The sequence below is a fragment of the Mesoplodon densirostris genome, chromosome 5 (assembly GCF_025265405.1).
Source record: "Mesoplodon densirostris isolate mMesDen1 chromosome 5, mMesDen1 primary haplotype, whole genome shotgun sequence".
In the NCBI taxonomy this organism is placed as follows: Eukaryota; Metazoa; Chordata; class Mammalia; order Artiodactyla; family Ziphiidae; genus Mesoplodon; species Mesoplodon densirostris.
Window position 1 is genome coordinate 142504894 of NC_082665.1, and position 13930 is coordinate 142518823.

The window sequence follows — 13930 nt, forward strand, 5'->3', positions numbered from 1 at the left end:
GGTTGCTGCAGAGGTTGGGAGCCAGAGAGAGTTCTATTTTCATATAACGGTCTGACTATTGTTCCTCTGAATATTCAGTCTCTCGGTGTTATATCTAAAATAAAACAGTCTGGCTGATTCGTTACCATAAAAATATATCTCTATAAAGTATGGTTAGGAGGCAATTCTCCCTGAGTTTCTTGTGTTTTCTGCACATCTTGTAAGCGGAGGTGTAGACATCTTTTTTTCCAGATTATTTTTCAAGGATATTTGTATAAGGAAGAGCATTAGAAGATATAGATAGTAGCCCCCTCCAGGGGGAGCACAAGTGTGTTTACAACTGAGCACATAAAAGCTAATGTGAGCCTTCAGGAAAAAGTGTGGAGAGTTTGCTTTATAAAACATTTAAGTAGCCTAAGTTTAAGTCTCCTCAGTTGTAGCAAAACCACTGTGTGCGTGACGTCCACTAAGGGCGTTTCATGTGCCACTGTGGAATTTGGGGGCAAGGGGAACTGAAGGAACAGGAAACTTAAGCTGCTTGCTGTGTTGTAAATTGAAGTCCTTCATCTCTGATCCAAGAGTATCATGTCTTCTACCAACATCCAGTTTCTACTTATAGAAACTGTGGCAGGATAGCTTGTTAGCTTAAAGCAAGATAAAATATCAAACTCTTCTGCTCTTGACAAGTACTAGGTATTAATATACAAATAATCAAGTGTATGAGTGAACGTTACCTATTCCTTCCTCTGATTTAGGAATATAACCAGGATTACAAGAATAATGCACACAAATGTAAAAAGCACCTTAGAGAAAACTCATATAAATTAATTCAGACTTTCTTTGGTAAATGGAAAGCAATTTAGTGCTTAGGGACAGGTGGGACTAATGAAATAAGGCTTCAGATTGTGTTTGTCAAGATATATGTGCACTACTGTTCCCCAGGTGGTTGGTATTAAAATAAGGCCAATCAACAAAACTGTGTAAGAATGAAAAATATTACAGAAAATGCTCAGATTTATGTTTAATACTAAATACTCCATCTTTTTCCAAATCTCGTAAAAAATAATTGCAGCAAAGGTACAAAACATCTCTACTTCATGATAAAATATCAGTGCATCTGGCATATCTAAATTGTTTACTTACAAGCTGCCAACATTTTCATCTCAATGAATGTAATCTAACTAGAAAAAAATCATATGCTTAAAATACTTCTAAATAGTCACCCATGGATTGGAAAAATAAATGACCTTTTTAAAAAATGTACTTAAATAAGATAGCTTTTATGTCTCTCACATACAGTTGGAGCACATGCTATGACACAGCATTTTGCAGAGTCATATTATGCTCAGCAATGAGTCTTTCTGTAAGTCAAGTTATTATTAACAGGGTCTTTGTTAGTCTAATGCTTTGTTGTCTGAGAATTTTTATATTAATTCTAATTTATCCAATAATAAAATTTAAGATTATGTACTTTTAAAAGAATGACCCAGAGCTTGGATTAAAATATTCAGCTTCAGAGTTTACCATGTGTCAGGCCACAGAGGCAAAGATATTTTTATTAGAAATTTTTGAGAAGGGAAGGCCAATACACTTTTTGAGAAGGGAGGCCAATACACTTTAAACTTCAAGGCAAACTACTATACTTTTTAAAGTAAAAACTAAATATATGAGCAATGGATATATAATGGATATATAACCTTGAAAGTGGCCATCACATAGAGCTTGTCCTTCTTTAGAGAGTATAATATGCTATCTGTGTGATAAGGATTATAATGTTAATTTTCAGGAATTGGGGACAACTTCAGACAAATATCTTGAAAGTAAAATGAGCATTAATCACATATGCAAAGGGAAGGTTTATAAATGTATTGGAACCCAAATATCCCCTGGATCTAACCAAGAAGACATAGGCATCACCCCCCAAACTCTATCATATTCAAATGCATGAGTTAAGAATTGTGCTTCCATAACGTTTCTAATATAGTTTAAATTAAATCTAAGATGAGAAATTTAAAAGATGGAGAATTTGTTTCCTGTTGTTCAGCAGAGAATCTTAATGACTGATTCCAAAAGAACTTTATTTCATAGTGAACATTTTTAATATAAATCAGGATAAGTCTTTTATGCACCATAATTTGATAAAAATATCTTGAGCATATCCAGCATCCCTTGTCCTGTTCCAAGCTTATACTGCTACCTTCAGATTTGTAATTTAGTCTCCTGAGTGGCAGGGGGAAGAGCTCTTTGCAGGGGAACAGCCCTAGTTCTTGAGTCAAATCATCTAATGGCATGTCATTTGGTCTATTAGCCTGAATATTAATCAGCCTGAAATATTAAGGACCAGATCCTGGGCCATGGTGATCCCACACAATTACTGGTGGAAGACTCTAGCTGAACCAGTTCATCTGTTCCTCTTTACTGACATAATGAGCTACCAGAAGAGATTTTGCATAAAACATAGTTTGTACTTACTTTGAAATTCAAAAACAGAAGTGAGAGTTCTAAAGAAAACCCCAGATGAAAAGATAGCCTCTCTATCTGAGTAGGAGTGACTGCAAAACCAAAACGAACATCTTTAAAGGAGATCTATAGCCTTTCAAATCTAATTTTAGAATAGTTCCTGTTTTAGGAGGTGAGGTGATTGATAAAATCAAATAAAAAAGGAAAGGGTAGCTTTGGATGCAAATTTAAAATCTAGAAGTGTCCAATACAGACACAGGCTATATCTAGGAAAACTATCTAAAGAGAGGTGAAAAGCTCTAGAAGATTTATTCAACTCCAGACAAAGGCTGGAGAAAAGATTCTGCTAGGTGGCTGAGCAACAGGACTGTTCAATCACTACCATGTACAAAGAAACCTAATAATATGGCAGATTGGTTACCTTGAGGTGGGACCCCAAGTCCTGATCCTTTTGATGCCGCACAACCTTACCTTTTAGTTTTGTTTTCAAGCCCTTTAAGCTAAGACATCCAGTTTATTTTAAATAGTACTTGTTCTTTGGAACAAAGTTTCTATTATGGTTAAAGCTTTGTGTCCTGGGCTAGTAGTTTAATTGTGTTTACATGATCCTGACAGGCAGTAAGAACCAACCTGGAAGAGAAGGTTCTCTCAGCAGTGGTTCTTAGTTGACCAATTAAGAAGTGGGGCATAGAACCTATATGTTACTACACAGGAATAGGTACTTAAAGGCAGATCCAGCATCTGTCAACAATAGTCAAGTAGGCAAGTAGAGCATAATCTAAAGTATGGTACTAGGTAGAGATTCAGGCAAGTCTTTGTTATCTTCAGAGATTTTCAGCAAGAGTTATATGAGGATGGTTTTAGATACGTGAAAGAAACCAAAGTAGAATCTGGAAGAAGGACATATCAGACAGGTGAGAGATGGTTATCATTAAATAAGGAAATATATGGCAATTAATTATTAGGGTAAATGGGACTGGGGCCCAAGCTACAGAACTCCAGCATCCTAAAGGATTGGCAATAGTCATATGGGGTCCCCAACTACAAAGAAGCAAGATTCTAAGTAGATTCGAGGCTCATGCTCACATGCTGTTTATAAATCCAGTCATGCCTTTTGACATTGTTGCTACGATGGTCAGAGGAACCAAACAAAAGCCATATCTGTACATTTATCTGCTGTCTTATAACGGATAACTTCATTTTTATTTGTTTACCACATTGTCGCTCAACCTCTTACTTTCAACCTAAAGTATAATTTCTCTTGTCCAAAAGAGTTCTTGAATTTGTGAACTCAGTGCTGATTTCCTGAGTACTTTAGCTTATCTGTTGACCATACTGGAATTGGCAGCCTGTTCTTTTTTTTTTTTTTTTTTACATCTTTATTGGACTATAATTGCTTAACAATGGTGTATTAGTTTCTGCTTTATAACAAAATGAATCAGTTATACATATACATATGTTCCCATATCCCATCCCTCTTGCATCTCCCTCCCACTATCCCTATCCCACCCCTCCAGGCGGTCACAAAGCACCGAGCTGATCTCCCTGTGTGATGCGGCTGCTTCCCACTAGCTATCTACCTTACGTTTGGTAATGTATATATGTCCATGCCTCTCTCTTGCTTTGTCACAGCTTACCCTTCCAGTTCCCCATATCCTCAAGTCCATTCTCTAGTAGGTCTGTGTCTTTATTCCTGTCTTACCCCTAGTTTCTTCATGACACTTTTTTCTTCTTAAATTCCATATATATGTGTTAGCATATGGTATTTGTCTTTCTCTTTCTGACTTACTTCACTCTGTATGACAGACTCTATCTAGGTCTATCCACCTCGTTACAAATAGCTCAGTTTCATTTCTTTTTATGGCTGAGTAATATTTCATTGTATATATGTGCCATATCTTCTTTATCCATTCATCTGTCGATGGACACTTAGGTTGTTTCCATCTCCAGGCTATTGTAAATAGGGTTGCTATGAACATTTTGGTACATGTCTCTTTTTGAATTATGGTTTTCTCAGGGTATAGGCCCAGTAGTGGGATTGCTGGGTCATATGGTAGTTCTATTTGTAGTATTTTAAGGAACTTCCATACTGTTCTCCATAGTGGCTGTACCAATTCACATTCCCACCAGCAGTGCAAGAGTGTTCCCTTTTTTCCACGCCCTCTCCAGCATTTATTGTTTCTAGAATTTTTGATGATGGGCATTCTAACTGGTGTGAGATGATATCTCATTGTAGTTTTGATTTGCATTTCTCTAATGATTAAAGATGTTGAGCATTCTTTCATGTGTTTGTTGGCACTCTGTATATCTTCTGTGCAGAAATGTCTGTTTAGGTCTTCTGCCCATTTTTGGATTGGGTTGTTTGTTTTTTTGTTATTGAGCGGCATGAGCTGCTTATAAATTTTGGAGATTAATCCTTTGTCAGTGGCTTCATTTGCAAATATTTTCTCCCATTCTGAGGTTTGTCTTTTGGTCTTGTATATGGTTTCCTTTGCTGTGCAAAAGCTTTGAAGTTTCATTAGGTCCCATGTGTTTATTTTTGTCTTTATTTCCATTTCTCTAGGAGGTGGGTCAAAAAGGATCTTGCTGTGATTTATGCCATAGAGTGTTCTATGTTTTCCTCTAAGAGTCTGATAGTTTCTGGCCTTACATTTAAGTCTTTAATCCATTTTGAGTTTATTTTTGTGTGTGCTGTTAGGGAGTGATCAAATCTCATACTTTTACATGTCCCTGTCCAGTTTTCCCAGCACCAATTATTGAAGAAGCTGTCCTTTCTCCACTGTACATTCCTGCCTCCTTTATCAAAGATAAGGTGACCATATGTGCGTGGGTTTATCTCTGGGCTTTCTATCCTGTTCGACTGATCTGTTTTTGTGCCACTACCATACTGTCTTGATTACTGTACCTTTGTAGTATAGTCTGAAGTCAGAGAGACTGATTCCTCCAGCTCCATTTTTCGTTCTCAAGATTGCTTTGGCTATTCGGGGTCTTTTGTGTTTCCATACAAATTGTGAAATTTTTTGTTCTAGTTCTGTGAAAAATGCCAGTGGTAGTTTGATAGGGATTGCATTGAATCTGTAGATTGCTTTGGGTAGTAGAGTCATTTTCACAATGTTGATTCTTCCAATCCAAGAACATGGTATATCTCTCCATCTATTTGTATCATCTTTAATTTCTTTCATCAGTGTCTTATAATTTTCTGCATATAGGTCTTTGGTGTCCTTAGGTAGGTTTATTCCTAGATATTTTATTCTTTTTATTGCAGTGGTAAATGGGAGTGTTTTCTTGATTTCACTTTCAGATTTTTCATCATTACTATATAGGAATGCCAGAGATTTCTTTGCATTAATTTTGTTTCCTGCTACATTACCAAATTCATTGATTAGCTCTGGTAGTTTTCTGGTAGCATCTTAAGGATTCTTTATGTATAGTATCATGTCATCTGCAAAGTGACAGCTTTACTTCTTCTTTTCCGATTTGGATTCATTTTATTTCCTTTTCTTCTCTGATTGCTGTGGCTAAAACTTCCAAAACTAGTTTGAATAAGAGTGGTGAGACTGGGCAACCTTGTCTTGTTCCTGATCTTAGTGGAAATAGTTTCAGTTTTTCACCATTGAGGACAATGTTGGCTGTGGGTTTCTCATATATGGCCTTTATTATGTTGAGGAAAGTTCCCTCTATGCCTACTTTCTGCAGGGTTTTTATCATAAATGGGTGTTGAATTTTGTCGAAAGCTTTCTCTGCATCTATTGAGATGATCATATGGTTTTTCTCCTTCAATTTGTTAATAAGGTGTATCACGTTGACTGATTTGCATATACTGAAGAATCCTTGCATTGCTGGAATAAACCCCACTTGATCATGGTGTATGATCCTTTTAATGTGCTGTTGGATTCTGTCTGCTAGTATTTTGTTGAGGATTTTTGCACCTCTATTCATCAGTGATATTGGCCTGTAGTTTTCTTTGTGACATCCTTGTCTGGTTTTGGTATCAAGGTGATGGTGGCATCATGGAATGAGTTTGGGAGTGTTCCACCCTCTGCTATATTTTGAAAGAGTTTGAGAAGGATAGGTGTTAGCTCTTCTCTAAATGTTTGATAGAATTCGCCTGGGAAGCCATCTGGTCCTGGGGTTTTGTTTGTTGGAAGATTTTTAATCACAGTTTCAATTTCAGTGCTTCTGATTCGTCTGTTCATATTTTCTATTTCTTTCTGATTCAGTCATGGCAGGTAGTGCATTTCTAAGAATTTGTCCATTTCTTCCAGGTTGTCCATTTTAATGGCATAGAGTTGCTTGTAGTAATCTCTCATGATCTTTTGTATTTCTGCAATGTCAGTTGTTACTTCTCCTTTTTCATTTCTAATTCTATTGATTTGAGTCTTCTCCCTTTTTTTCTTGATGAGTCTGGCTAATCGTTTATCAATTTTGTTTATCTTCTCAAAGAACCAGCTTTTAGTTTTATTGATCTTTGCTATCATTTCCTTCATTTCTTTTTCATTTTTTTCTGATCTGATATTTATAATTTATTTCCTTCTGCTAACTTTGGGGTGTTTTTGGTTCTTCTTTCTCTAATTGCTTTAGGTGCAAGGTTAGGTTGTTTATTCGAGATGTTTCCTGTTTCTTAAGGTGGGATTGTATTGCTATAAACTTCCCTCTTAGAACTGCTTTGCTGCATCCCATAGATTTTGGGTCATCATGTCTCCACTGTCATTTGTTTCTAGGTATTTTTTTTATTTCCTCTTTGATTTCTTCAGTGATCACTTCGTTATTAAGTAGTGTATTGTTTAGCCTCCATGTGTTTGTATTTTTTACAGATCTTTTCCTGTAATTGATATCTAGTCTCATAGGATTGTGGTTGGAAAAGATCCTTGATACGATTTCAATTTTCTTAGATTTACCAAGGCTTGATTGGTGACCCAAGATATGATCCTGGAGAATGTTCCATGAGCACTTGCGAAAAATGTGTATCCTGTTGTTTTTGGATGGAACGTTCTCTAAATATCAATTTAGTCCATCTTGTTTAATGTGTCATTTAAAGCTTGTGTTTCCTTTATTTTCATTTTGGATGATCTTTCCATTGGTGAAAGTGGGGTGTTAAAGTCCCCTACTATGAATGTGTTCCTGTTGATTTCCCCTTTTATGGCTGTTAGTATTTGCCTTATGTTTTGAGGTGCTCCTATGTTGGGTGCATAAATATTTACAATTGTTATATCTTCTTCTTGGATTGATCCCTTGATCATTATGTAGTGTCCTTCTTTGTCTCTTCTAGTAGTCTTTATTTTAAAGTCTACTTTGTCTGATATGAGAATTGCTACTCCAGGTTTCTTTTGGTTTCCATTTGCATGGATATCTTTCTCCATCCCCTTACTTTCAGTCTGTATGTGTCTCTAGGTCTGAAGTGGGCCTCTTGTAGACAGCATATATATGGGTCTTGTTTTTGTATCCATTCAGCCAATCTGTGTCTTTTGGTGGGAGCATTTAGTCCATTTACATTTAAGGTAATTATCAATATGTATGTTCCTACTCCCATTTTCATAATTGTTTTGGGTTTGTTATTGTAGGTCTTTACCTTCTGTTGTGTTTCTTGCCTAGATAAGTTCCTTTAGCATTTGTTGTAAAGCTGGTTTGGTGGTGCTGAACTCTCTCAGCTTTTGCTTGTCTGTAAACATTTTAATTTCTCCATCAAATCTGAATGAGATCCTTGATGGGTAATCTTGCTTGCAGGTTTTTCTCCTTCATCACTTTAAATATGTCCTGCCAGTCCCTTCTGGCTTGCAGAGTTTCTGCTGAAAGATCAGCTGCTAACCTTATGGGGATTCCCTTGTGTGTTATTTGTTGTTTTTCTCTTGCTGCTTTTAATATGTTTTCTTTGTTTTTTTTTTTTTTTTTTTTTGTTTTTTTTTTTTTTTTTTTTTGCGGTATGCGGGTCTCTTACTGTTGTGGCCTCTCCGGTTGCAGAGCACAGGCTCCGGACGCACAGGCTCAGCGGGCCCAGCCGCTCCGCGGCATGTGTGATCTTCCCGGACCGGGGCATGAACCCGTGTCCCCTGCATCAGCAGGCAGACTCTCAACCACTGCGCCACCAGGGAAGCCCTGTATTTTTTTGACAGTTTGATTAATATGTGTCTTGGCGTATTTCTCCTTGGATTTATTCCGTATGGGACTCTCTGTGCCTCCTGGACTTGATTAACTATTTCCTTTCCCATATTAGGGAAGTTTTCAACTATAATCTCTTCAAATATTTTCTCAGTCCCTTTTTCTCTTCTTCTTCTGGAACCCCTATAATTCGAATGTTGGTGCATTTAATGTTGTCCCAGAGGTCTGAGACTGTCCTCAGTTCTTTTCATTCTTTTTTCTTTCTTCTGCTCTGCAGTAGTTATTTCCACTATTTTATTTTCTACATCAATTATCCGTTCCTCTGCCTCAGTTATTCTGCTATTGATCCCACCTAGAGTATTTTTTTATTTCATTTATTGTGTTTCTAATCGTTGCTTGATTCATCTTTAGTTCTTCTAGGTCCTTGTTAATTGTTTCTTGCATTTTGTCTATTCTATTTCCAAGATTTTGGATCATCTTTACTATCATTATTCTGAGTTCTTTTTCAGGTAGACTGACTATTTCCTCTTCATTTGTTAGGTTTGGTGGGTTTTTATCTTGCTCCTTCTCCTGCTGTGTTTTTCTGTCTTCTCATTTTGCTTATCTTACTGTGTTTGGGGTCTCCTTCTTGCAGGCTGCAGGTTCGTAGTTCCCGTTGTTTTTGGTGTCTGTCCCCAGTGGCTAAGGTTGGTTCAGTGGGTTGTGTAGGCTTCCTCGTGGAGGGGACTAGTGCCACTGTTCTGGTGGATGAGGCTGGATCTTGTCTTTCTGGTGGGCAGGTCCACGTCTGGTGGAGTGTTTTGGGGTGTCTGTGGACTTTTTATAATTTTAGGCAGCCCTTCTGCTAATGGGTGGCGTTGTTCCTGTCTTGCTAGTTGTTTGGCATAGGGTGTCCAGCACTGTAGCTTGCTGGTCGTTGAGTGAAGCTGGGTGCTTGTGTTGAGATGGAGATCTCTGGAAGATTTTCGCCGTTTGATATTATGTGGAGCTGGGAGATCTCTCGTGGACCAGTGTCCTGAAGTTGGCTCTCCCACCTCAGAGGCGCAGCACTGACTCCTGGCTGCAGCACCAAGAACCTTTCATCCGCACGGCTCCTCAGTTTGGGATGATTTGTTGTCTATTCATGTATTCCAGAGATGCAGGGTACATCAGGTTGATTGTGGAGCTTTAATCCACAGCTTCTGTGGCTGCAGAGAGATATTTCTCTTTCTCTTCTTTATTCTTAAAGCTCCTGGGTCTCAGCTTTGGATTTGGCCCCGCCTCTGCATGTAGGTCACCGGAGGGCATCTGTTCTTCGCTCAGACAGGACAGTGTTAAAGGAGCAGCCGCTTCGGGGACTCTGGCTCACTCAGGCCGTGGGGGAGGGAGGGGCATGGAGTGCAGGGCGAGCCTGCGGTGGCCAAGGCTGGCGTGACATTGCACCAGCACAAGGCACGCCATGCGCTCTCCCAGGGAAGTCGTCCCTGGATCCCGGGACCCTGGCAGTGACGGGCTGCACAGCCTCCCTGGAAGTGGGCCGTGGACAGTGACCTGCGCTCGCACACAGGGCTCTTGGCGGCGGCAGCAGCAGCAGCCCCAGCATCCCACGCCCATCTCTGGGGTCCGCGCTTTCAGCCGCGGCTCACGTCCGTCTCTGCAGCTCCTTTAAGCAGCGCTCTTAATCCCCTCTCCTTGCACACCAGGAAGCAAAGAGGGAAGAAAAAGTCTCTTGCCTCTTCGGCAGCTCCAGACTTTTTCCCGGACTCCCTCCCGGCTAGCTGTGGCGCATTAGCCCCTTCAGGCTGTGTTCACGCCGCCAGCCCCAGTCCTCTCCCTGCACTCTGACCGAAGCCCGAGCCTCAGCTCCCTGGAAGCCTGTTCTTTATGTGTGTTTCCTGACACACACTCTGGGTCCACCTGTTTTAACCTCGTGGTATCTAGTCTTGGGTCCCAACACATCACTGCTGCTCCTTAGGGGAACCTTATTCCCCTTTCTGTCCTAGAGTACAAATAATCAGGATTTACCTCCACTCAGCTTCTGCCCATTAACAAACAAGATCATCCATAGTGAATAAGACACAGAACAGGCTGCTAGACCCCGAATACAAACTTAGACATAAATGAATGTTACTATTGCGTATATTATCACATTTTGTTGACTCATATCTCCATCTGCTTAACTTCAGGATTCTTACTACTTTGTATTACTTGTCCTCTGTATGTATTTCTGGGAGGCTCTGGAAGGATGACTTACAGGTACTCCATTCCCATTGTTTCCACACTCAGGTATCAGTAACCCCAGTTCCTCCCAAACAGTCCCCTGAGCAGTTCCCTGCCAGGAGCCATGTCAGCTGGGCTGAGCATGGTGGGCATATCCACCGTACTGTACTGCTCTGTTATGGGGGATGGTCACCTGCTTTGTTCTGTTATCCTATTTTTACAGTGAGTATTACAGCTATTCCACATCAACTTCCAGGTATTCAAGTCAGCATTTGGGAAGCAAAAGATGCAACTGGAGTTTACAGCAAAACTAAGAAAGTGCATTTCTCCCCATTGGATTACAATGTTTTCAACAGATCTCAAAGCAGGAGTTTCTGTGTTCCAAGATGTAGTAGAACAGTTTTTTGCTTGGCTTTTTTTTTAATTTTTCCTCACAGCCTGTTCTTTTCCTAGGACTTAAAGGGCTGGCCTGAGGACAAATTCAGTTCACAGACAATGGACTGTGTCCAGACTGCCTGTCCCCCTCAGGACAACAAGAATTAGTATCAAAAACTCAATGTGCTGGCTCCATCCCATAAAATATCCTCAGCCATGCGGTCCCACACATTTGCTACCAATGTTCCATCTCTGAACTGGTGGCTTAGCAAGCAGGCGCCCAGTTCTTGGAATTTGGTCTACCTTGTGTTAACCAAGGAAGGCTGACTTTTTAGTAGGCTGATGATTGGAGAATAAATACACATTTCTTAAATACTCTGCACTACAGAAGTTCTCAGGCCTAGCTATGTACCAGAATCACAACTTTACAATTCAAGATGAGGCTCAAGGAGTTTACACAGCTTGTGTAAAGTCGAATATCAAGAGAATTATGGTCTGAGATGGCACTGAAACTGAGATTTATTCAAGTCCAAAGTGCATGCTCATTGTGCAGTGCTACACTGCTTCCCTGTTCCTTATTTTTTTTCCAACTAAGGAATTAATTTACTTTAGATCTAAGAAAACTACAGAAGCAATCTTAAACTTGACTTAGAATTCTTCTCCATGTTGTGAATTGCATCATTTGAAATATTTCCTGGAGGATATAATATCTGAATATGATCAGGGCATGTGAATGTTATATATTATATATTTATGAATGTGAATTATGAAAATTAAAAAAATTGATCATGAAAATATAGACAGGATTTTGATGATTTATCATGTAATTGGCTTCTAGATTGATGGAAAGTTGCTTAGAATATAGAGTTGCATACATAATAGTTTGATCTTGTACTGCTGATTAAGTTAATTCCTGCTGATGGGCTGAGAGAAAATGTAAGCAGACAGAAAGCTTTGTGATGCAGAGCCCATCATAAGAGTTTAACTGAATTTTTCACCCAATTTGAGCTGCATAAATTACCTGATCACTCAGTTTTCCCTTTGAAACTCTCCCAATGGGGATTCCACAAACTCCCAATTAACCTTAATAAGAGCCAAGCTACTCAAATTGCTTGGGTAATGCATGTCTGGAATGTGTTCACTATTTTGTTTCGTTAGTGCTTGGGGCCCAGACTGCTACTCAGTATCCATTCTCCTCTCTTCCTTAGTAACAAAATCCAGGTATTATTCTAGGCAACAATTTTCCTAGCTAAATAACTACATTTCCAATCTTCCATGAAGCTGGAGTTGGCTAATGAGAAATAAGTGGAAGCTGCTAGGTAGAATTGGGGGAAAGCTCTATTAGAAGCAGACAGAGCTGGCATATGCCCTCCCCTTTATTCTTGCTGCTTCTCTGAAATGCAGGTTATGATGAAGAGTGTTCACTCCATCAGCCATTTTGGATCTGGAGGTGATTTCTAAAGTTGGAAGACTTTGCAAAGAATGATGAAATGGAAAGAGAGGGAAAAAAACGTAGGTCCTTGATTGAATCACCACATAGCAGTCAAAATAGCTCTGGACTATACAGAGTGAAGTAAGTCAGAAAGAGAAAAACATACCATTTGCTAACATATATATGGAATCTAAAAAAAAAAAAAAAAAAGGTTCTGAAGAACCTAGGGGCAGGACAGGAATAAAGACGCAGATGTAGAGAATGGACTTGAGGACACGGGGAAGGGGAAGCTGGGGCAAAGTGAGAGAGTGGCATGGACATATATACACTACCAAATGTAAAATAGCTAGTGGGAAGCAGCCGCATAGCACAGGGAGATCAGCTCGGTGCTTTGTGACCACCTAGAGGGTGGGACAGGGAGGATGGGAGGGAGAAGAAAGAGGGAGGAGATATGGGGATATATGTATGTCACTTTGTTATAAAGCAGAAACTAACATACCATTGTAAAGCAATTATATCCCAATAAAGATGTTTTAAAAAAATAGCTCTGGACTACATATTTCTACTTTTACTCTATGAGAAATAAACCTCTCTCATATTGAAGCAACTGTTATTTCTGTTCTTTGCCACTTGCAGCCAAATGCAATTCCAAGCTGATACATTGTCTTTTCTGTCTAGGGCCACCTGGTGCTCAATGAAAAAAAAGGTCATCTAAGCAATGTCTGGAATGATAAGTCTAGGAAGTTGACCTCTTCATCCTTCAGCTCTGATCTTTGGTCTGTTTTGTCACAATTCCATATTACCTGAAGGTTGTGTTACTATTTTCCAAATGAAAGTACGGTTTGAATAGGGAAAATAGAGTTTGAGGTGATACTAGCAGTCAGCATGGTATAATGGAAAGGGCTTGGGATTTAGAATCAGTGAGTCCTGAATTCATATTCCAATTCTAACACTTTTCAACTGTGTGCCTCCTGTACAAATTATTTGGTTTTCCTAGGGGTAAAATGGGAATAATAAGAGCCACTTCATAGGGTAGATGTTTAACAATACTAGAAAGTATCATGATACTAAATAATAGCATACATTACTTTTATTATTCAATTCCTATAACAAATCCTATCCAAAGCTTAGGAAGAGATTGTTATGGCCTCAATAAAGTTATCTTAACATTATTATAAATCTGATTGAAGCACAATTTCTACCAGTCCTGAACTCTTATTACCACTTATATTTTATGTGTGCTTGGTTTTCCCTACAGATTCTAAGTTTTTTACACCTTAAATCACTACCAGAGGTTGTTCTAAACAGCGGCTAGTCAAGAAATATTTGAGGTTGCTGCTGTAACTATATCTGTTCTCACAAATAGTAGAAAACATATCAGGTGGGAGG